Source organism: Halichoerus grypus, chromosome 1, assembly GCF_964656455.1.
Source record: "Halichoerus grypus chromosome 1, mHalGry1.hap1.1, whole genome shotgun sequence".
NCBI lineage: Eukaryota > Metazoa > Chordata > Mammalia > Carnivora > Phocidae > Halichoerus > Halichoerus grypus.
The window spans coordinates 60,040,432-60,063,391 of NC_135712.1; the positions used below are offsets into that span (position 1 = coordinate 60,040,432).

Genomic DNA, 22,960 nt, shown 5'->3' on the forward strand with positions numbered 1-22,960 from the left:
AATTCTACCTCTGGCTAAAAGTTATTTCTCAATGGCTGAATAAGAAAAAAATATATCAATTTATTTTACACGGTGAAAGTAATAATTATTATACCATATCAGTAATACACTTTGTGGCCCTCAAGTCTAGACATTATCATTTAACAGAATAGGAAGTTGGTAAAGATTTATTCATTAGGGGGAAAAATAATGTAATAGAGTACAGGCTCTGAATCTGGCTTTGATGTTTAACAGCTGTGTGAAACTGGCTATGAGATTCATTGTTTTGTTTGTTTGTTTGTTGTTTTTTTGTGGGGTTTTTTTTTTGTCTGTAACAGAGGCAGAAAACCAGGGTATACAACAGAGTTGTTGTAAAGACTAAATGAAGCAATTTATGTGAAAGGTGCTCCGTAACTTCTCTTTTCCTTAATTCTAGGGTTACAGGGGCAAGAGTGGTAGTTTTTCAAGACCGAACTTTTCTTACACAGCTGTATCAACTTTGTCCTTCTATGTAAAATGAGATTATATTTCATTATAAAGTGAATTATGAGAATGAACTCAGGTGCAACAGTAAATATAGTTGAACAATATACCACTAAAACAAGAGCAGGGATTCCCAAACCTTGCAATTTTATTAGAATCTGTGAAGTAGTTTTTGTAAAATACTGACGCCCAAATCTAGATCTAAAGATTATGATTTAGGATATCTGGGAGTAGAAGCTAGAAATCTGTTCATTTAAAAAGCCCCCAGCTAATAATGATGTACAAGAGCCAAGGAAAGTAGTGTTTTCTAACCTGTGTGAACCAGGTAGAACCAGGATACCTGAGTTCCACCCCAGACCTATTAGAGATGGAGCTCAGAAATCTGAATTGTAACAAATACCCTAGGTATTTTTAGAGTACACTAAAGTTAAAAAACCACTAGACTGGAGTCCAATACCACAATATCAAAAAGGTATATAAAATTTTTCATCCTATTTGGTTATTTAAAATTTTTCCCTTCTATTTTAATAAATTTATCACCATCAAAAATGAACTTATGAATGACAGGTAAAAAAATTTATCCAAAGAAAACATGAATTTTAGATTCATAAACATTATCATTATTATTATTACAGGTTTTTAAACCAAAACATAGGTAATAGGGTAAACATAACATCTTATCTCCAGACCCTACAATCACCAAGAAACACTCCAAGAGATGCCATTAGTTTCAGTGTTCTTAAAATTCGTCTGGGTGTTTTGCTTTGACTTAGGTTTCTATCATCCAATCCTCCTTTAATTAGAACAGTAATAATGATAAATACTATTAATATTGGTACAGGGCTTTACTATTTATGAAGAAACTCTACATACATGAACTCCTTTAATCCTCACAATTACCTTGTGAGGTAGATAGGAAGGGTAACATTTATTACTACCTTCCTGCAAATAAGCAAAAAGCTGAAGCAACTTGCCCAAAGTCAGACTGGTGTTTGCTGGTGTTTATGGTAATACATGGACTGAAATCCCAGATGTAAATTCCATGCAGTAATTCTGAAATTTAAAATTTAGCACTCGGGGCGCCTGGGTGGCTCAGTTGTTAAGTGTCTGCCTTCGGCTCAGGTCATGATCCCAGAGTCCTGGGATCCAGCCCCGCATCGGGCTCTCTGCTCCGCGGGAAGCCTGCTTCTCCCTCTCCCACGCCCCCTGCTTGTGTTCCCTCTCTTGCTGTGTCTCTCTCTGTCAAATAAATAAATAAAATCTTAAAAAAAAAAAAAATTAGCACTCATTTGTAAGTGTTGCTTAAAAAAATTCAGAATAGCATGAAGGAGTCTTTAAATTGCAAATAGTCTATAGTCCCATACCAAAGCCTGGGTCCATCTTACTATTTAAAGATATTGTAATTTATTTATTTTATGGTTAAAGGATAGAAGGAAAGTGTAGCTCAATTAACCAAAATCAAATAAACAAAAAAGTTAAACAAAAAATTGGAATGCCCATCAGTTATAATACAATTTGCCCTGCTCACTTGCAGTTAACCCTCTATAAGAAAAACTTGTGCCTTAGTTTCCTCTTCTAAAACCGGAATATCAAATAGCACTTTCAAAGGCTAGCCATTTAATTTTCAGCTATCGTGGTACTTTAAAAACTGTTAAATCACATACACAACTAGAGTAATACTAACATGTGTCCAACCCCTACAAAAACCCTGAGTCCAAGATCAACTAGTCCAGCCTACTCGTTTTATGCATGGGAAACAGACCTAGAAAGGTTAAATATCTTACCCAAGATAACATAGCAAATTTGTTATAAAGCTAAAACTAGAAATTAAGTATCTTTACCCCAGAGTCAACTACAATATACACTTGCAAATAGGCAATGCAATTTCTTCATAATCAAAAACAGAAACAGTCATTTTAATGTGAGAGAAAGTAAATTTATAAAAGGAAATTTGGAAAGGAGGTAGTATCAGAAGTATTTTTCCAAAGAGAAAAGATGCTAAAATTATTTAAAACCAAAAAAATAAAAATAAAACAAATAAGAAGTTATAAACCAACCAGACATAATCGTTCATTCAGATCTCAAACGTCTGAGTGCCTCTGGGCTGAATGCCATAGAAAGTTCTGGAGGCAGAAGGATGAATAAGACACAGATTCTATCCTTGAGAAGCTCATGGTTTAGTTGGAAGATACACTTACAAACAATACAAAACAATATAAAAATGTATTATAAACAATACAACGTGAAAGTGATATTACCAGAGCATATAAAAGTTGTTCTGAGAATGAGCAGGAAGGAACACCTCACTGTCTGGAATGATTGGCCGAAGGCTTTCTAAGTGGTAAGATTAGGCAAGTATCTCTGACAATCCCTGCCTTCTTCATCCCCAATTCTAAACTGAACACATCCCTGTTTGTGCCTAAGATTTTTAAAGTATATTAAAGATTTAATACACAGTGGGATGAAGGAAGGGGCAAAGTACACACATCCTAATTTCTCCTTTGGCATTAAGAATTGCCAAACACACTAAAACATAGATTTTTGTGCAGCTACTGCAAAAGCAGAGCTTGAAACAATTTGCCAAATTTTTGCAAATGTCCTGTTCTTTCCTTTTCACTGGCTCATGCGTCAGGGACACAAGGTGGCACTGTCGTGCTGACATTCATTTCAGGGCCCTTTCTAAATGGACAATTTGGAAAGAGGCAAAAGGTCCTACTGTGACAACTAAAACCGGAGTGGTATTACTGGCCTTTCCAGGTCTACCAGCATTAATGGTGGCTGAGGAAGGAGTAAATCGTTTTTGCATTTCATGAATATCACATGATGCCTGTATAGAAGAGAACATATTCTCTCATGGTTTCTGCAAAGTATCATGTTGCGTGTTCATGGAAATGCCCAAAGGAATATAGTGCCCCTCTGCCAGTGGAAAGTCAGAAGTGAACTGTTTACCATGGGCAAGGCCGTGGACATGGACCGCCTCTCCATCTAGTGGCCAGTGGGGAGGAGTGGAACCATAGTGCTTCACTCAGTTAAAAGCAGCCCCTTTATCAAACCAACCATGGGCAATTATGTCACTTTGTCTGACAAATGGCAATTTGGGGTATATTGCATTCATTGAATCATTAAATAGACCCAATAATGCACTGTGACATCCACTTAAGCTAAGGACAACAACAACCAAAAAAATAAAGTACGTGTGCTCTCTCAGATCAACTAAAATCCCTTTATTCTTCCATCATTACCAACCTAAACTTCTCTTCAGCTGTTTATGAATTATAAGTAGAAAATGCAAGCAGAATTACCTACATATATAGCTATTTAAAATAAAATCATACATTCTCTAAGATTAAAAAAAATCTAAAAAAGAGCCTTTCTCTTCATTTTATAAGCAAGGAATCTGAGGAACAGAGAGATTATGATTTATTCAAAGTCATTACAGTCAGTCAGGACTAGAAACCAGGCCTCCAGATTTAACCACTTTAAATCCTTTTTGGCATTAATTAATGCCTCCTGTTCTCCAAGGCAGTGCTTTTTTTTTTTTTAACCACACCATAGCGTTTCTCTCAACATAGAAAAATAGTTTCTAAAACTTTTATTCACATATTTTCATGCTAAGTTGATAGGATTGAAGCTATTGTATATAAGTCCTAACACACCTTCTTGGATATATTCTGATCCTGTTATAAGAACATGCTTTTTTCTTTTTTTTAAACTAACAAATTATTCACATTCATTCAACATTTATTTATTTTGAAATTCTAACCAACCCAGAATCTGGGTGGTTTTTTTTTTTTTTAAGATTTTTATTTATTTGACAGAGAGGGACACAGTGAGAGAGGGAACACAAGAAGGGGGAGTGGGAGAGGGAGAAGCAGGCTTCCCACTGAGCAGGGAGGCCGATGCAGGGCTCGATCCCAGGACCCTGGGATCATGACCTGAGCCGAATGCAGACGCTTAACGACTGAGCCACCCAGGAGCCCCTCATTCAACATTTAGAAAGCAAAGTAGCAAGTGGGCAGGGAATAGAGTAGAATGTGCTGGTCAAACCCACTACACAGAAATGGTTTCAGAAAGCCATTTTGTAAAAAGAAACCTAAATCCATTTAGCCTGACAGGAAGTTTAGAGTTGTTTTTTGTTTTATATAAAAAGTATTTGACTTCATTTTATTTTAAGAGAGGAAACACACAAACTTACACAGTCGATCACTTCATCCATTTTAATTAAACTCATGATGCTGGTTTGCAGCATGCCTTGGGAATGCTTTGTTGGGAAGGCTTCTTATCAAAACAAATGAAATCTGCCCACCAACTATGAAAATCTGCTCACAACTCCAAACCTAAGGCTTCAAAGGCAAAAGGTATGAAGAAATCCTGGCAGTGAATATAGTAGAAATGTGAGATGTTATGACTTCCTCTTCTATGATCTTTTGGTGGCACCTTTGGAATCCAACTTGGAGTGGAGGAGGAATTTAGCAGACCTATTGTCAAGAGGTGTAAGAAGGTACTGAGTGCTTTGTTGGATAGGTCAGATGGCTTCTACTGGGGGTTGGGAAGAAAGTCTTTTTCTTTCATTATCAATTTAGTAGCTTCAAAAGCACCTACCCCTCCACCCACAGCTTTACTTTTATTCTTGTCTCCATTTGCTTCTCAATCATGTCTATTCTTCTCCCCTCTCCAGATGAGGTGAGGCGATAAAACCATTGTTGATTTGAGGAACTAGATAAAGTAAGAACTATTCCAGCTTTTTTGGGTCAAAAGCTCTTTTGACCCAACCTAAAGTGCAGGTGATAGGTGCATTTGACTAAGAAGATGGAAACATTAGTAAATATGTGCAGACCCCAAGTACTGGGCCAAAGGTCATTGTAGTGTGTTCAGTATTTAAAAACAAAACAAAACAAAAAAACCCAACAGTATAAATCCACCCTTGCAACTATATTTACCTAGTTCCTATTTAAACATAAAAGACAGGATAACATTTTCACTGTTTAAATGCTTTGGTGTCTAAATAAGGTGTTTTTGTTTGCAAAAGTAGCCATACAGTTTTCATATACATACATACATCTACCAGAAAAATTACATAGCCTAGAACATGCTTAGTTTCCTGCTAGTAAGTTTTTTCTAAGTTTTAATTTGGTACCTGAGCAAACTGACATTACTTTAATTTTCTCCCAGTTGCATTTCATTTACTGGAAAGAGAAGCTCATACTATAAAAGGAATTTGCCAACAACAAATCACAATTTGATTACAACAGTAATTCAGAGAACACTTCTGAGAGGAAAGGTAAAAATAGCAAATATCCAGGCTCATTTAGTAAAAAACTAAAGGCTTCTAACCATTAGATAAAATTAAAATTTAAATTATTTAAATTCAAACCTGGTTTTTACAAAAAGTTTAGATTTAAGAATTTTTGATGAACAAAATAATACCATTATGTATAAAATTCATAATTATTACATTTTAGTTTCACTTTATTGGAAATCTATTTAATTTCTAAAAACTCCAAATTCCATTAAGTAGTTTTATATGTATTGAATGCAAATCTTTTTTTTTTTTTGTGAAGATTTTATTTATTTATTTGACAGAGAGAGACACAGCAAGAGAGGGAACACAAGCAGGGGGAGTAGGAGAGGGAGAAGCGGGCTCCCCACCGAGCAGGGAGCCTGATGTGGGGCTCGATCCCAGGACCCTGGGGCCATGACCTGAGCCAAAGGCAGACACTTAACGACTGAGCCACCCAGGCACCCCTGAATGCAAATCTTTACATTAGTTTTTTAATATTGAAAGTTTTCAAATAAATCCTTGACATTTTAAATGTATAACATATGATATGTATACTAAATTCATCATACCTTGAGACACAGAGGTATTCAATGCTAAATTTCTTCTGATATCAAGGAGGTAAACATGCTAAAATGACCACCCTTTCCATCAGTTTCAAAGATAAGACTGAACATTCAGAAATTAATATCCTCAGTTTCCATCTAGTAACTGAGTGGGTCAATGAATTCAGCCCTTGTTCCTTGTCCCTGGTCTTACTTGGAAGTTAGTAGTTAAGTTTCCCTGAGTTCAAGCAGGTATAAAAGCATTGCATTGGTTAACTGAACTACAAAACACCCCCCGCTGGGGTTTCACTTGAGTATCAAAAGACTCCATAAAGGCAAGCACCATGCCCTCAAACTGATTACTTTCAAGTGAACTGTAGAATCACCAAAGGCTTGATCCTAGAGTAGAGGAGAGGTTATGAAGCCAAAGTTGAGCATAATTTGCACACCACTTAATTATTATTACAGTTGAACAGCTAGAGTTGCAGAAAAGCCCTTTTTTCTTATGGGCCCTTGAATGCTGTTCCCAACATCTGTTATAGTGGTTACTACATACATGACAGTAATGATAGATGACATTATTTCTTCCCACAGCCTCAAAAGTTTGCCTATGTTGAAATCAGAAGTAAAAGAGCTCAAAGAATATAATTTTGATGCATTAAATATAATTGGCATCAATGTTATTTGATGATTAAATGTATAATAACTATGTTACAGGAAAATATACAAATTCAGGCATTCTCTAGAATTTCTAGATACAGATACTGCACTTGGGTTTTTGGTAAAGAATTAAAAGGATTTTATTAGCTATTTGACATTGACTATACTGAGGATTCTGCAAAATGCTAGAAATTACTTAAGCATTGGAAATGCATGAAACATAAGTTGGAGAGAAAACTGTAAGTTTCAAGTTTGCCAAATACCTAGGAATCCTATATGGGATTTGAAAGTTTGGAGCAAAGAATCAAATGGCCAGTGATGACTCCTGAATCATTGTAAATAATACCTAATGATTGTATGAGGTAACTAAAATGGCTTACACAATATGAAAAAAAATCATTTAAAAGAGTTGATTCCTAATTTAATGATAACTCTTGTATGTATGCACTTGCTCAACTGCTAGTGCTTATTGTCCTTGATGAAGATGAACTATTCCTATTGTAAGTGATATTCGACTTCTGTAATTTGCTTGCAATAGTTACACAGCCATACAAACAAAACTATTTAGATTTTCTTTTCAGCTCTATGCAACTTCTCATGCTAATAAGATTCTCACTGATTAAGGAACTTGGGATGGACATAGTATTTTACTTCTTTTCTACAAGTTCAGTATATTTTCCCCTGAAAAATGTAGTTTGTTAAAATACATTTCTAAAGTGGCCTCCAACTCCAAGGCAAGTCAGCTTTAATATCCATTATCAACTTTCAGACCTAAAGAGGCCACCCCTGGGACTGAAGAAGACTGGAACTAGCAGCATTCAAAGAACGTCAACATCAGTCCTTCCTTTGCCAGAAAGGACACTAGTTAGCAATATTAGCAATATGCTACTTCCACACACCTTGCCAGGCCCTGAGACAACACATTTGCTCAGGGTCTGAACTTGGTTTCCTACGTGGCAGCATGGCCAGCCCCTACTCAGGCTTGGGCAAGGCCATGAACACATCCACTGATAATTTCTATATTTATAGAAAGCCAGGACATGTGTAGATAATCACACAATTGGATATTTATAAAGTGCCAGATTTTATGAATACGGGAATTTGTTAATTAGCACAAGGACTAATCATTAAAATTCAAAAATAGATAAATAAACAGGAATGCCATTTATTTGTTCACATTTCAGGGGAAAGTATGCAGCTGTGATCCTTTTGATGAATGTAGGCTTCTGGAGAAAAATGTGAAGAAGAAAAGTATCTGCAAGTTTTGAAATCTTAATGAGTAAAATCCAGGAAATTACCATATAGTGTTTATATTAAAAATAATCATAGTAATTCTTCCCTTACCTTAAAAAAAAAGTTTAAACTAGCATATGCTTAGCATTTGAATTATACTGTCTTGCTATTCCACTGTTTTGGTCCTTTTCAAGGAGCCAAAGCTGATTTTTACCGGATAGAAGTTAAAAAGCACACACACGTCACTCAGTACCAAATTGTTTTAGCTACAGGGCATGGCAAAGCATGAAATAACTGCTTTAGAGCACTTCCTCATGTGGGTGTGTTAGATAACTGTCCGCTCCAATATTAAAATGAAACCCACTATGACCTGGCCAAGACTTCGGGGCTCTCAATAGAATTCACGTGCTGATAGGAAAGGCCCACCATAACCAGTAAAGCTAGTTAATGACTTTTTCTGGCACCCTATAGCCCTCCTGTGACACAAGTCTTTCAGCTTTCCGAAGTCCTATATAGCAGAGTACACTGGTTTACTTATGCACATTTTACAATATCCTGCAGCATTTAGATTGTGACAGTCCCTCCCAAAAGAAGCCAAGATTACTTTTCATACTAAAAATATTTTAAATCTACTGAAGGCTAAGAATTATCATGCAAAAGAAAGCATATACACATTCTAAAAATCAAGCCAACCATAAATATGACTAAATTTTTACTTTCTTTTATTCTTTCTAGAAGGTTAAAAGAAATTTTCATCTTCTCCTAAAAGCCTCTCCATTTTTTGTTTCTCATTAACATAAATATGCTTAACATGAAATTTTTTAAATGTCATATCTGCAAAGAATCTGATTTCATACATGTGTGAGAATAATATACATATATTCACATATATGCACATAGATATCCCCACATGTACCTGTATACAGAAAAAGAGAACTGTTGATCAAGAGATACATGAAAGATTTCTTCTGAAAACAAGGGTAGAATTTTAGGTAGTACTCACAATGTTAAGAAAATGACAGGTGCATGAGACATGCACACTTTTAACATGCTAGTTTTAAAACAAATTTTTGGGTCAAGAGTTTAAAATGGAGAAAATCACATTTGAAACACTATATACTGTGTACCTACATTAACACACGCTTTCAATAGACTCCCCCCAAAGTTTCCCTTTAAATCTTTGGGGGAAAAAAATCTCTGACAGGACCTGAGTGTACTTACTATTTGTTCTGTTCTTGGTCAAAGCTGTTCTTTCCAGCTTAAAAGACACTTTAGGCAATAGAAGCAAATTAAAAGTCTCCAAATAAATTTTTAAAAAGAAAGGGGAAAAAAAGACTTTTAGCAGCAAAAGTTCACCAACCTCTTGGAATAATGGATTTTTAATAAACATTTTACTAGGTTTGAACCTTGAGAATATGTTTGGGAATCTGCTCTAGCGTCCCAGGTGGCTTAAGAATATTGCTTTATGGACTTCTTTGTGTTGTCAGAGAGGCCTAATGGAATTAAAAAAAAAAAAAGTCTGCCACTTCTATTAAATAAATAATTTATTACGAAAAAGGTGACTGTTATTATCAAAGATCTCTATAGATCAGCATCCATTTTTTATCATTTCTCCTGTATATGCTCAAAACATCTGCGTATCTTACTATCTGACTTAATCTTTATCAAATGAATGGCAGTTTTACTTTCAGACAAATCTGAATAAAACTCCATTAAGAGTCCATTTCAAATGGACCTATTTAACTACTCCTTTGAATTTCGAAGAACAGTGTTATGGGAAAACTGTTCAACAATGTCAGCTAGTTGTGAAATGCAACTTTTCCCACCATAAAAAAGAAAAAAATAAAGGAAAAACAAAGCACCTCAGAACTATGTTTGAAATAACAAATGCATTATTTATAGTCCCCAAAATGTTAAATGAATACTTGCAGTTGTTACATAAGATGGCCTGATACACTTCATAGCTTCCACTTCATAAAAAGATGACCAGCCCCCACCTCTCCCTCCCCAAGCATAAATAAACAGTAACATACTAAAAAGAAACTGTCCTAGGATAAAAACTGTTAAGAAAGTTTGCATTCTTACTAATCCCAGTGATGTCCCTATAAATGCAAAAGTCCATCTGCAAAATAAAAGTTACAAAACAGAGTACCTTGTTCCTTTCAAAATACACCCCCCAGATGTAATATAGAAGAATGTGTGATGATAAAAATAATTACTAGATTCTTACCCACCCTCAGTGACTAACCCTCACCTTATAGCCAATGCCATCAAATAAATATGCTGGCAAAAAGTATTCAACCTGCTTCAAGATTTAAACTGTAAATATGGACTTTAAACTTCAATGTAAAACAAAGAACAAGAGTCTCACTTTAGTAATACCCGCACTGGCACTGCAGCTAAAACTCATTGGCACATAACTAACAAAACCCAGTTAGCAATAAATAAGGACAACATGATATATAGACAGACAGATGGAATTGAATAAACAGACAAGAAAAGCAAAGAGACTAACAAACATACGGAGGGATCTGTTATAAAAGAGTGAAAGATACTGATTTATTTGGTACTTTAGTGAGAAAAATAGGTTTGTTTGCAATTATTTTTAAAGTAATTAAACTGAATCACAAGGGCACACCCTTAAATAAGTATGAAGAAAATTAGTAGAGGGTAGGCCTCCTATAAATGTTCCAAATTTTAAGCTAGCAACAGCTCTGTCAAACTTAAATCTGGAAATTAAAATTCAAGGAAAGGAAGAATAAAAGCATTAGGGGCTAAAGGAGATGATAGGTAGAGGGGGGGATTGAGGAAGCAGGATTTTTTTTTTTATGAAAGTTGTCTGCCCTACCTTCTTCCCCAGCGCTGAGTTTCTCTTCTCATAATCGGTGTCTCCCTGGAAGTACAGTGTGAGTGGTAATGACTGCCTGCCTCCCTAATGAGTCCATTTTCCTGCTCTTGATGTTGTGTATATACACACACTGCAACCTACCTTACAAACCACAGAGACGGGAAGAGAGAGAGAGAGCAAGAGAGAGGGAGGAAGGGGGGGGCAAAGAGGGAGAGAGAGACAGAGACAGAGCAAGCGAGTGAGAGAGAGAGAGAGAGAAGAGGAGGAGAAAGAAAAACAGAAAGAAACAGAGAGAGAAAGGCACAGACAAAGCCCTCCTACCAGACAGCAGACAGCCCTCCTTCCCCTATCCAGCAAAATGCAACTCGTCTAATGCAGCAACAGGTTCAGTATTGCCAGACTAACAGAGTGAAAAAGGTATATTCTCTATATCATTACTGCTTGCAAATAAACAGTTTAAGAGCAGCTGGCTCCACCTTCTTTATTTATGCTCCATTATGAGGAATGTATTGTTTCAGTTCTGGCACACAGTACATGTAATTATCATAAATACATTTTTGCATATTAGCAGGAAATAGTGAAATGCATAGCTTATTTGTGCAATCTTTTAAATTTTTTTTTTTTAATGTGAGAGAGTGTCAACAAATCTGCTCTGACAAAAGCCTAGTAATGATTTTAAAGTCAGAGGCAGTCTTAAAGGAGGCTCTGAAAGAAAGACTCCATACAATAGGAAAACTGATCTCAGACAAAACTGATAACTGCCAAGAAATCATTCCTCAGTAAATAAATCAAGACCATACGCAAAATTGCAGACAAAAACAGAATTAAGTTTAATTAAGTAACTAATAGACTAGTACTCTAGAAGAGACAGATTGGTTTCTTATTTGAAGCATCTATCTGTACAAATATCTATCTGTACAATGCAATGTACTCTGTATGAACAGGTGCAATACATATAGTAGATAACGTTACAACAACAAAAATAAATCCCATAAGGAGCTTCTATCATAAGCAGGACAAGATTTCAGAGAATATGGGTCTGAAACCATAGCAAAAACCCCTTGTTCTTTTATTAGGAGGGGAAAATAAAATTAATCAATGCTTCTAAATAAACCTGCCTTAAAAGGAAAAAAAAAAAAAACCTGTTTTTCTTTGTCTGATACCTCTAACCATTTTTTTCATTTGCTAGAACCAAAATAATGCTGGTATTATACTCCCCACCACATCACATGATCCCCACCCCTTTTCCCCACTCCCAGGTGCCTTTCTCTCCCATAAGTGATATATTTGCAGCTATGGAATTACAAACATCAGAAAACAGAACAAGTTTCAAGCTCTTCTTGTCCCCCAATTTTTTAAAATTAGACTCTGCTTGGCTAGACAAAGACCTTCCTTAAAATATTTCTGTACAGTTTGGCTGTGTGTCATTTAGATGGGACTTAGGAACATCACAATAGAGGTTAAATATTCTAAAGAAAATTTACATAAAAATGAAAACTGTGAATGCATCTGACCCATTCAAACCCTGAATCTGGACACAATAATTAATTGTATATTAAGTATATCAATTGTAAAATCATCCTTTTTATATGGTTTAGTGTTTTACCATACTTCAAATATTAGAATGTGTTCCTTTGCATAAACAAAACTACTGTATTATATAAGCATCAATTCTTTCCCTTAAAAGCCAGTTTTCAGCTAATAAAATATAACTTAATTACTTCAAAATATAACTTACGGATCAACTATACCTTCACCTGATTCACAAAAATCTTTTAGAAAATCAGTTAAATCTTGGGTCATGCTCAGAACAAAGATCAGTATTGTTTTAGCTATTTTAAGAGTAGATAACCTATAGCACAGGAATTAAAAGATGATGTCTAGCCACACATTGCACAAACTGTCCTGGGAAAATTTTAGTAGGAAACCAAGAGTCCAGCCCTCTACTCTCATTATAAACCACTAATTCCAATTCTCAGGTGCTGCAATAGTGCTCTGCCCCTCTCAAGGGTGGCTGCTTAATAAAGAGGGGACAGATACACCGGAAAGGGGATGTAATAAAGTAAAAGGGATGTGCTTTTGGTCACATGTCTTAAGAAAAACCTTTCTAAAATACACTTAGTGTGCCTGAGGTACCAGCATGCATCTTGCCCCCCTTACTGCTCAGCCTGGCAGTTCTGTTTTTCTACTATTGCCCTATTGTTTGTCTAAAGCTTTATTCAAATGTTTGAAGAAAAATGCCACTTAAAAAAGCACACAAGCCTCACATTTTGACAGACTGATTCAAATTAGATATTACTATGTCCTGATTTTTTAAAATAAGGTTCTAGGTATTTTTGTTTTGTTTCGTTTTGTTTTAACCCAAGAGAATAAGAAGACATTATTTGAGTTCTACCAGCAGGAGTCAAAAGGAATGTAAAGGACTGTGAAAGCTATTCACCTTTTCTAAAGAACAACTAGCTAGTTGAATTTAAAAAAGAAAAACAAACATTTTGGCTTAGTGAAAAATGCACAACACCTCAACGCTTTCTCTGTATCTGCACACTTTACTAGATTCCAAGCACAGTAAGTGGTACATTCTTAGTACTTTCTGGAGTTCAAGATACACTCTTCTTGCTGGGACAGGAGTCCCATGTATTGAATTAACCATAGCACCATGTGAAACAATAATCCTAATTGACTATCAGACTCTGGAAGTTATAGTTATTAAATTAAGTGGTTTTGTATGTTGATATGCCGTGGGGCAATTTCATCCGGTAGAAAGATCCTAGTGGGAGTTAAAAACTGGTTTCGGTCTCAGCATTGCCACAAGTAGTTTGTATACCCTGTACAAGCCATGTAACCATCCTCAGTTTCCATTTCTTCATATAAAAAATAATAAAATTAAATTTAAAAGGAAAGAACTGAAGTGGATAACATAATAATTATGATGATGATAGCTAATGCTTAGGTGCTTACTATTTGCCAGGCCCTCTTCAAAGTACTTTTCATTTATTAACTCATTAAATCTTAGTGACCCTATGAGGTAGAGATTAGTTTTAGTGACACTTTCACGTAAAGAAACAGAGAGGTTAAGTGATTTGCCTGAGGTCATACAGCATAGCAGTAATAGGATTTGAAACCAGCCTGTCTGGTTTAGAGTTCACGTGCTTAATCCCTGCACCCTATTCTCTCCCAGTATCTAATGACAGCTAGGACCCCATCTATCCATAAGATTCTATGCTTATGAGTCAAACCCAACACATCCTGATGATTTCTCATACCTCGCTCACTAATACGGTATAGTGCAAATTTGCTCTTCTAATTTACAGAGTTCTCAATACATTTGGTTTAAGAGTCCAGCAATTCTATTTAAAAGTTTACATACTCTACTCAATCACCTTTGTTTCCAAATTTCCATAAATATGTGCTTCCACTTGCTTGAACTGAAAAACAAGCTATAATCAATAGTGCTAGCAATGTATAAAGCCTACTTGCATAATATATAGTTCCCATAGATTATTCGTTTAAATGTCCTGTGTTTAAAAAACAAATTTTTTTTAAAAAAAAAAACCTACATAGTCCTTAAAGGTTCCTTAGTTCAAGTATCGAATATCTAGTACTAATGCAAATAATTGTTTAAAGAACTAAATAAATAAAAAATAAAATACAATAAAAAATATCCTGTTTCCCAACAGCCTGAGAAAAGCATGGAAAAAGCAAGGATTCAATTATAAATGATTTGTAAGAGATGCTGAATAATACCATCATTTGATTTTATACACTTGGTTTTAACTTTGAATTATTTAGAGATATATTCTGAACACTTTGATACTAATGACTCATTCTGCAAGAAAGAATTTGCCCTTGCTCTGATCTTTGTGCATTACCTAAACATAGATTGTGTGCCCATTATGTGCCATTCATGAAACTTGGGGGTGAAAAGTGAAGATAAAACGTTATGATTTAGCTTCTGCTTTTGAAGACTCCACAGGCTGGTGGGAGACAGGCATGTAAACAATATTAGTGTAAGCAAACAATCTTGCCACTCCATAATGTGATATGCCATGTAATGCAGTGCCTTTAACTTTGTGCTTCTCCCTCAGAAAGCTAAAAATGAAATCCAACAAAATAAATATAAATATCTAAATTCAATATGTGGCTTATGGAAGATGTGTGTGTGTATGCATGAGCACATGGAACAGTCCTGAGGATAGACTGGAGACAAATGTGGAGCAGGGGGAGGTACTGAGGTTAGACTGGAGACAAATAGTTTATTCTCTAGCAGTGTGGTTTATAGACCCAATGAGTATACTTTATCCACTGCCTCCAATGTGCCTAGTAAAGTGTCTTCTACAAATACACAGTACATGAAATTCTTAAATGATTGTGGAAATCAGTGATAGCTATTAACCTGGAGCATAAAATTTCATTAATTTTAGAGTTATAGAGTACTTTGGCAAATGAATACTTCCAAAAGTACATGAAAGGTGAAACTTTTTTTTTTTTAATTTGGAAAGAAAAAAAGTCAACCAATTTCAAAAGCATTTACCACTATCCCAAATATACTTTTGCCAAGTCCTTTTTCAGGCACCATTAATGTTTTTATATCGTGTGAGGCTAAGCAGGAAAAAATGTTGAAATAGTTTAAGATTGTTCATAAGAACATTTCCAAAAGAAAGAGGGGGAGTAGTTAAAAAAAAAAAAAAGAGTCATGCTGCAATGAAGGACAGAACAGGAGTTTTAGCCCTAGTACATGGGTGAAAAGCAGAGACTGGGGTTAATGGGCCAAAATGAGTAAGTGCTATGCTAAGTACTGACTTTGTCATTGAGGCCACCATCATAAAGTCAATTCTATGCAGCATAATTAGATGAATCAGGAACAGATCCCCGAGTCCCCTTTACCAAACATCTCTCTATAATCTTGTAACCCTGTTGACAATAGCTTATTCTCAAACATGTTTAAAAAAAGATAATCTTTAATTTTGCTCATCCATTTTAAAATTGTATTCCATTAATCCCAAGAAAAACCAGAAGATATTGTAGATAAATCATAATTTGCCAATAGTAGGCCAGTAGTATGATCCTTACATAGAAAGAAATGCATTTCAATTCTAGTCAACAAATATTTAAGTTTTAAACAACAACAACAAAAACATTACATGAAAACTACATCACTGGGAGTACCTTTATCATGCCCTTTGCAGTACTATCCAAAGTCATCTGTCCTTTAATATGCCTCCCATTGCCACTGGATTGAGAGACCCACCAGAACAGGGATTCTGCTTATTAAGCTATGACAGCCTACTATCTGGAAGAATACTTGAAACATAGTTAAAGCTCAACAGAGTTTTCTTAAATGAATAAATAAAGGAATGAAAGGAATGAATGAACAAATGAAAAAACCAAGCAATAATACATGGAATCTATAAACCTTGGTTAATTAAAAACTTCAATAAATTTGAGTCCTAAGGATGATATAAACCTCTAAATAGCATTTAAAATTTTTTAAATTACATATAAAGCATATTCTTACTTTAAGATCTTGTGAAAAAAATGGTTATAAAAGACAAAAAGTAATATTTTCAACTTTTCTCTATGTATGAAAAATTTCGTAATAAAATGTTGGGGAAAAAAAGGCATTGCCCTATAAATAGAATTTTAATTCGCATTATCTCTGAGAAGAAAATTCAGCTTGCCTTCACATTTCATGTACCCATTATTTCTTTCACTTTTATCGAAAAGTGTTCAAGTCAGAAGTTGGCCCTAAAATTCCTCATAGGAGAGGAACTGTCCCGTTTGAAGAAAAATACCTTGGTAAGCTGGTTAGGTACAGAAAGCGGGACCTGAATAATTGTTCTTGTGGGGTCAAAGTGTGCTGCATAAGAAATTAGTAACAATTTGAAGGTAGGGGAGCACAGAGATGAGAGAGGAGGAGGAAGAGAGGAGAATGACAAGAAACAAAGGTGGGTAGTGAGAAATTCCCAATGTCAAGGTGGCCAAAAGATTTTTTTTTTTTTAGAGAGTGATGCCTAATATTAACTTCTAAGACATTTATATTTTTGCGATGCAAATCTTCTTCTCTTCAAATCTTCTGGAAAGCTTGATATATTGTACAACTTTGTTTAGTAGTGTAATGAGTACAAGATGGAAAATGAAGGTATGCCATAAATTCACCCATACACTGTAGCACTGGTAAACATAGAAGCTTCTTAATGGGAGAGACAGGAGTTCCAAGGAGTGACCAGTGGCACTGCGAATAGTGGCCAATAAATGGAGAATGATATCTTTAACACAGAATTATTCAGATATGGATATGAGTCAATCACTTTTTTCCACAAATATACAGAAGAAATATGGTCATATGGGGAAGAAGCATATAGATTAATGTCTGAATTACAGTTTTGTTGTAATTTCATTGTTGTTAGTACCTCCATAAACTGATCTTAAATGATATGAATATCTTCAGAAACATAGGGGAAGAGAGTACTTTCATGACACAATAAATTTTGAAGGATTAAAAAACATAAAAATGTCATTCATAATATCTCCCTGGCTCTAGAAAAATGTTTTAGACATGTATACTACATGAACTCTTCCTGCTCTCTGCTCAGTCCTCTCTCCTAAACAATCTAGGACAGTGCTGGCAACTGTCTTTAAAGTTTCAACACTTACATAATAATTTATTCATATGTACAGGTTATATTCAATACCCAAGGAAAAAAAAACAGAAACTATGGAGTGTATTCTATAGGAAAAATAAAAGTCACATAGACGATAACATAAAAGAGGCATCTTAATTGCTACGGCTGTTATTTGTCCAGCAAATTGGTGAGATCCCCATTGTTCTGCTTGGTGATTCTACATGTGAAACTCAGTCTACATATTCTTCCTATCTACAAAAGCTGCTACTACTATTTGTAAAGATTCATTCTTAAAAGTTACCACTACTACATGTGTCAAGAACTGTGCTTAGTGCTACATGTACTATGTCATTTAATCCTCCCAACAGCCTTGTAAGAAAGGTAATATTAATGTTTTCATTTATAAATGAGGACAACGAGCCCCAAAGTCTCATATCTGATAGTGTGGTACAAGTCAGGCCTAAAATCAATCCAAATGGAATTAGTGAGGGATCGAGGGAGGGGCTTGACAAAATTACTCTAAAAATTTTCTAGAATAATAAACTGGTGAGATTAGGAAGAAATTTTGAAAAAAGACTAATGATGGGAAACAGGTTTGAGAGCATATGGATTCCCCAGATAATTTCAATACATATTTCACATATATTTGAGAAAAAGCATATTAACTGTCTCAAAGTAAAATTTAAAGAAAGGATAATGAAGAAAAGCAGCATATAAACAACTTTCAAAAGTGACGAAAGAAACATACCATGAACCAGTTTGATTAAAGGGTTGGAAACATTAATAACAATCTGTCCAGTAATATTGAAGCCAGTTATTAATAATAGAGTCAGCATGATAACAGCCTGCTAACTCCTCTGAGGCAAAAGGCCATAGGGATGATTCAAAATGGGTAGAAACAGTATATCTTATTTTTATTTAAGAAAGCCCATTTAGCCCCAATAACTTGTAGGTTTACAACCATAACCTTTTAAACATATAAGGACATATCAAGTTTTTGGAAAAGAATCCACATAAAATCTCAACCTTTTTAATCTCTATTAAGAACAAATACACAAGTATCTGAATCATAGTATATATATAAATAGATCAATCAGAATGCATAATATTTTACAGGATTCTTATAGAAATTTTAAAATGAGGGGCGCCTGGGTGGCTCAGTTGGTTAAGCGACAGCCTTCGGTTCAGGTCATGATCCTGGAGTCCTGGGATCGAGTCCCGCATCGGGCTCCCTGCTCAGCAGGGAGTCTGCTTCTCCCTCTGACCCTCCCCCTCTCATGCTCTCTCTATCTCATTCTCTCTCTCAAATAAATAAATAAAATCTTTAAAAAAAAAAAGCAATTTTAAAATGAGTTATATGAAATTAAATTTTATTTTAACAATTACATTAGGTATTTCAAAATTATAAAATTATCAAAAAATTCTATTTCATGTTGAAAACCCATAAATTTAGACTTATCACTAAATTAAATTAAGATGTCCTACTCTGTTTCAAACTGATGACATTATGGCACTTGAAATGTAATAATGGGACCTTTTGCAACACAAATAAATACTCCCAACATCTGTTAAACCTATGTAGGATATGAACATAAAAGAAGTACCTCACCAGTTGAGGAAATAGTTTTATTAGTAATCAATAAGAAGAACACTACCCATAATTAAATCTGTATTAATTATGAAAAGGGCTATGAAAGAAATGAATCATCATTATGCAGTTCATTTTAGAAATTTAATGGTCTGGGACTCAAGTACACACTTCTTAGGATGTCATATCTAGAAGTCTGCAATTGAAATAAACTGAAAACTACTCTGAGCTACTATTTTAATAAAATTCATGTGGTTTTTGCCTAAAATAATTAAGCTTCACCTAAACTCTATCCACCAATAAATGCATTAATTCAGTGTGCCATTAAGTAATTTGTGTTTTAGCAGTTTAATCAGATATTAAAATATATTTTACAATAAAATGATATTATGAAATATGATATTAGATATTATAAATGAAGCAAATTCTGAAGTCTTCCAGGTGCTACATTTTCACTGTTACTATTGTTTTAAAATTTAAATTAATAAATATATAGAAATAATAAATCAGAGCAGATTTTACGAAGTTGTGGGTGACATACAAAATATTTATAGCTGATAAGGCATGGGCATAGACCAGTAAGAAACGTCACTGTAACTAATCAAGACAGATACTGGCTGTAAATAAATGATACAGTGCCAGTGTTTACTTCCTGAGTAACAAGCCTAGCTTTAGATAACAAACCAGAATCCATCTTCTAAAAAAAGTTAATAAAATTTGAAGATGTAGTTTTACTACTGCTACACTCTAGAGCAATGGATTCTCCAATTTTGAAAAATTCTATATCCCATCATTAAAAATATTTTGAAGTCTACAAAGATCACTTATCTATCTGTTGGTTCTCAACTCCACTCCCACCCCTTCCATACTCTTCTGTGGTGGAACCTGAAAACCACATTTCCCACATTGCTTTGACAGAATGAGAAGCACTGGCAAAAGATCAGAGAGACCTTTTTTCCTCCCCCTCCTTCTGCCTTTGGCACTAGCAATCTCAGCAATGGGGTTCCAGCAGCCACTGCAGCACAGAGCTCTTGGGATCTGGCACTTAGGACTGCTGAGGGCAGCAATGGTACTGCAGTTGCAGAACAGTAGCTAACAGCCCTGGCAAGGCCAACAGCATCGGTGGAACTGTGGACTGCTGGGCTCTTGCCATGGGGGGAGGAGGGCAGGTGCCTGGCTTCCTGCAAAGCAGTGGCAATGGTGATTCCAACAGCTACAGCAGCGGTGCTCCAGCTGCCGCAGCAGCACCGTGCTTATCAGCTCTGGGTGACAAAACTTGCCCTTGCTTTCTGCAGATAGTCTTCTTTCCCTTCCACCAGAGTTTCCAACACATTTGTAACCAATTCTTTGGGTTAAAGAAATAAATGATATTTATAAATAAGTTTTAATTTCATTGTATTTATTAGCAGTTTTAAAACATTTTTGCCCTCATTAAAAAATAAAATTTTAGAGTAATTTGGTTAAATATTTACCATTCTTTATATTTTTGTCGGTTTTACATGTGAAATAGTCATTTGAAAATCTGTTACTACATTCAGGTTATTGTGATACCTGCTGTAATGGCCGTCATGGTGGGAGAAAAGCCTCACAAAATAGTAGTTCCAGGTGGAAGAAGAGCATCATTGGCTGCGCTTATTAAATCACAATACTCAATTTGCAATACCAACCACCAATTACATAAAAGATTTTCTTGAACTTTGTCTAGTAAATTTTCATCTTTCCTGATGTCAATCAGTTGTTCTTATAAACTAAAAGATATATGCAGTATTTTTTAAATTTTTTAACAAAATAATTTTAAAGTCTATTTAAAGGTTTCATTTGGAAGATTTTGAAACAAGTTATAAAATTCTATTCCAAGTTTTGTTTTTGTTTTTTTAAGATTTTATTTATTTATCTGAGAGAGAGAGAGCATGAGAGGGGGGAGGGTCAGAGGGAGAAGCAGGCTCCCCGCTGAGCAGGGAGCCCGATGCGGGACTCGATCCCGGGACTCTGGGATCATGACCTGAGCCGAAGGCAGTCGCTTAACCAACTGAGCCACCCAGGCGCCCCTCTATTCCAAGTTTTAAAAAGTATTCAGATACTATTTTTATACAGTCTTTCAACTATGCAGAAACTAGAGTTTTACAATTACATTGGTTTTGGCAACAAAATCACATTATAATGAAAATAACTACAAACATTCAATATGAAAATGTTCTCCCCATACCCTGGGTCTTTTAAAAAGTAGTTACCTTCTCACTCATTGTTAGTATCACTACTTTAAAAAAAAAAAAGTGATCAAGTATGTTTCTTTTTTTTCCAAAAATTTATGTTAGAGAGCATAGTATTGTCGGCCACCTGTCTGACAGAAAAGGTCAGCAAAATTAGAACTCTTGTCATTCTGTAAAAGAAAAATGCATAACTGCCACAGATTTCATATTGCTTCTCAATACTCTGCCACTGAATAACCAGTGAAACTCCATTCATGGCCATTCTCTTATTATAAAGTACTGTAAAACTTCTACTAAAATTTTAAGAATCTTCCATATTTGATTCTGTTTTCTACTAGATTATAAAGCGTTTGTTAAAAAGAATTTAACCACATCAATGACATCCCACAGCACTTGTGTATACTTTTGACTTCAACTGATTTGCTAAAATAGCCTGCTCATAAATCATGAGCAAATGAATTTCATGTGTAGAAGTACCCCTCTAATCTTACCCAGAAATCTTTTCCATTCTACCCAAGCGAACCACTCCAACACTCCAAAACTATGTTAACATAGTTTTTTCAGAATGCATTATTTTACTTAAAGAGTATTTTGATGCCTAACAGGTATTTCCCCCAGTAACCCTTCTAGTGATTCATAAAAATTTAGTTCTTTGTATTAGTGAAATACAGCCTAACAAATACCATTGGTTGAAATATTAGAAATATCGATACTTTCATTTAAGTAAGTTTCATTTCAGTAAGTCTTGTTCAAAGACTTACTTTTTAAAATCTTCAGCATTGTTTTCTATGCATCTTCTAACAGCATTTGCTGACAAATAAATGTGATATAGTTTGTTGCCCCTTATTTTTTATGCATTACTTCAGCCACTTTGGCTCAAGGCACATCACACAATAGGGGTGAGGTTCATCCTTAATGAGAGTGAATATAAATCCACATTTCAAATAGACTTCTTTATCATTATTTTTGGCTGACTTACTGTCAAATATGATTAAATCATCATTGTCTTTACTTTGTAATATACCTGACAACATGTTCATAATATGTATTACAGATATTCTTGTTCAAATAAGCTTGACTATTATTCTATCTTTATTCTACTTTTTCAGTCAGTTGTCTGTTTTGTAAGAGTTAGTCAAAACTGGATAGTTTAATCTGTGACTCCTCATAACAAGGCACAAATAAAATTCAGTACCCTCAAATCTTAGAGCAAATCAACTTCCACTCGCCCTTCAGGATGCTTTGTATAACATACGATGCATGTGAATGATACTTTGACATTGCCAGCAACAACTTACATACTAAACATTAGTAAACTTTAACTAAACATTAGTAAACTTTAACCTTTGTTTTGTTAAATAAAAAATATCCATAAAAGTTTTGATATCTTCTCAAACCCTAATATGTCCTCTTGCATATTTCCTAGGGCACATGCCCACTATTTTAGAGACCATTGTTTTACAGTATGGGCATTGGACTCAGATTTGAACAATACTTACTGGCTATGTATCCT

At 34.9% G+C, this 22,960-nt stretch overlaps 1 protein-coding gene across 15 annotated transcripts in view; it reads right to left on the minus strand.

Moving 5' to 3' along the window:
• Positions 1–22,960, minus strand: part of ZBTB20 (zinc finger and BTB domain containing 20) — an 800,060-nt gene that overhangs the window by 746,598 nt on the left and 30,502 nt on the right. For 9 of the 15 annotated variants that reach the window (XM_078066349.1, XM_078066369.1, XM_078066367.1 and 6 more), the window contains exon 1: positions 11,027–11,159. The exons of the other annotated variants lie outside the window; for them this stretch is intronic. The gene's annotated coding sequence lies outside the window, so the exon portion shown is untranslated. Of the gene's footprint in view, positions 1–11,026; positions 11,160–22,960 lie in introns of those variants that run through there. 15 annotated transcript variants of the gene reach the window in all.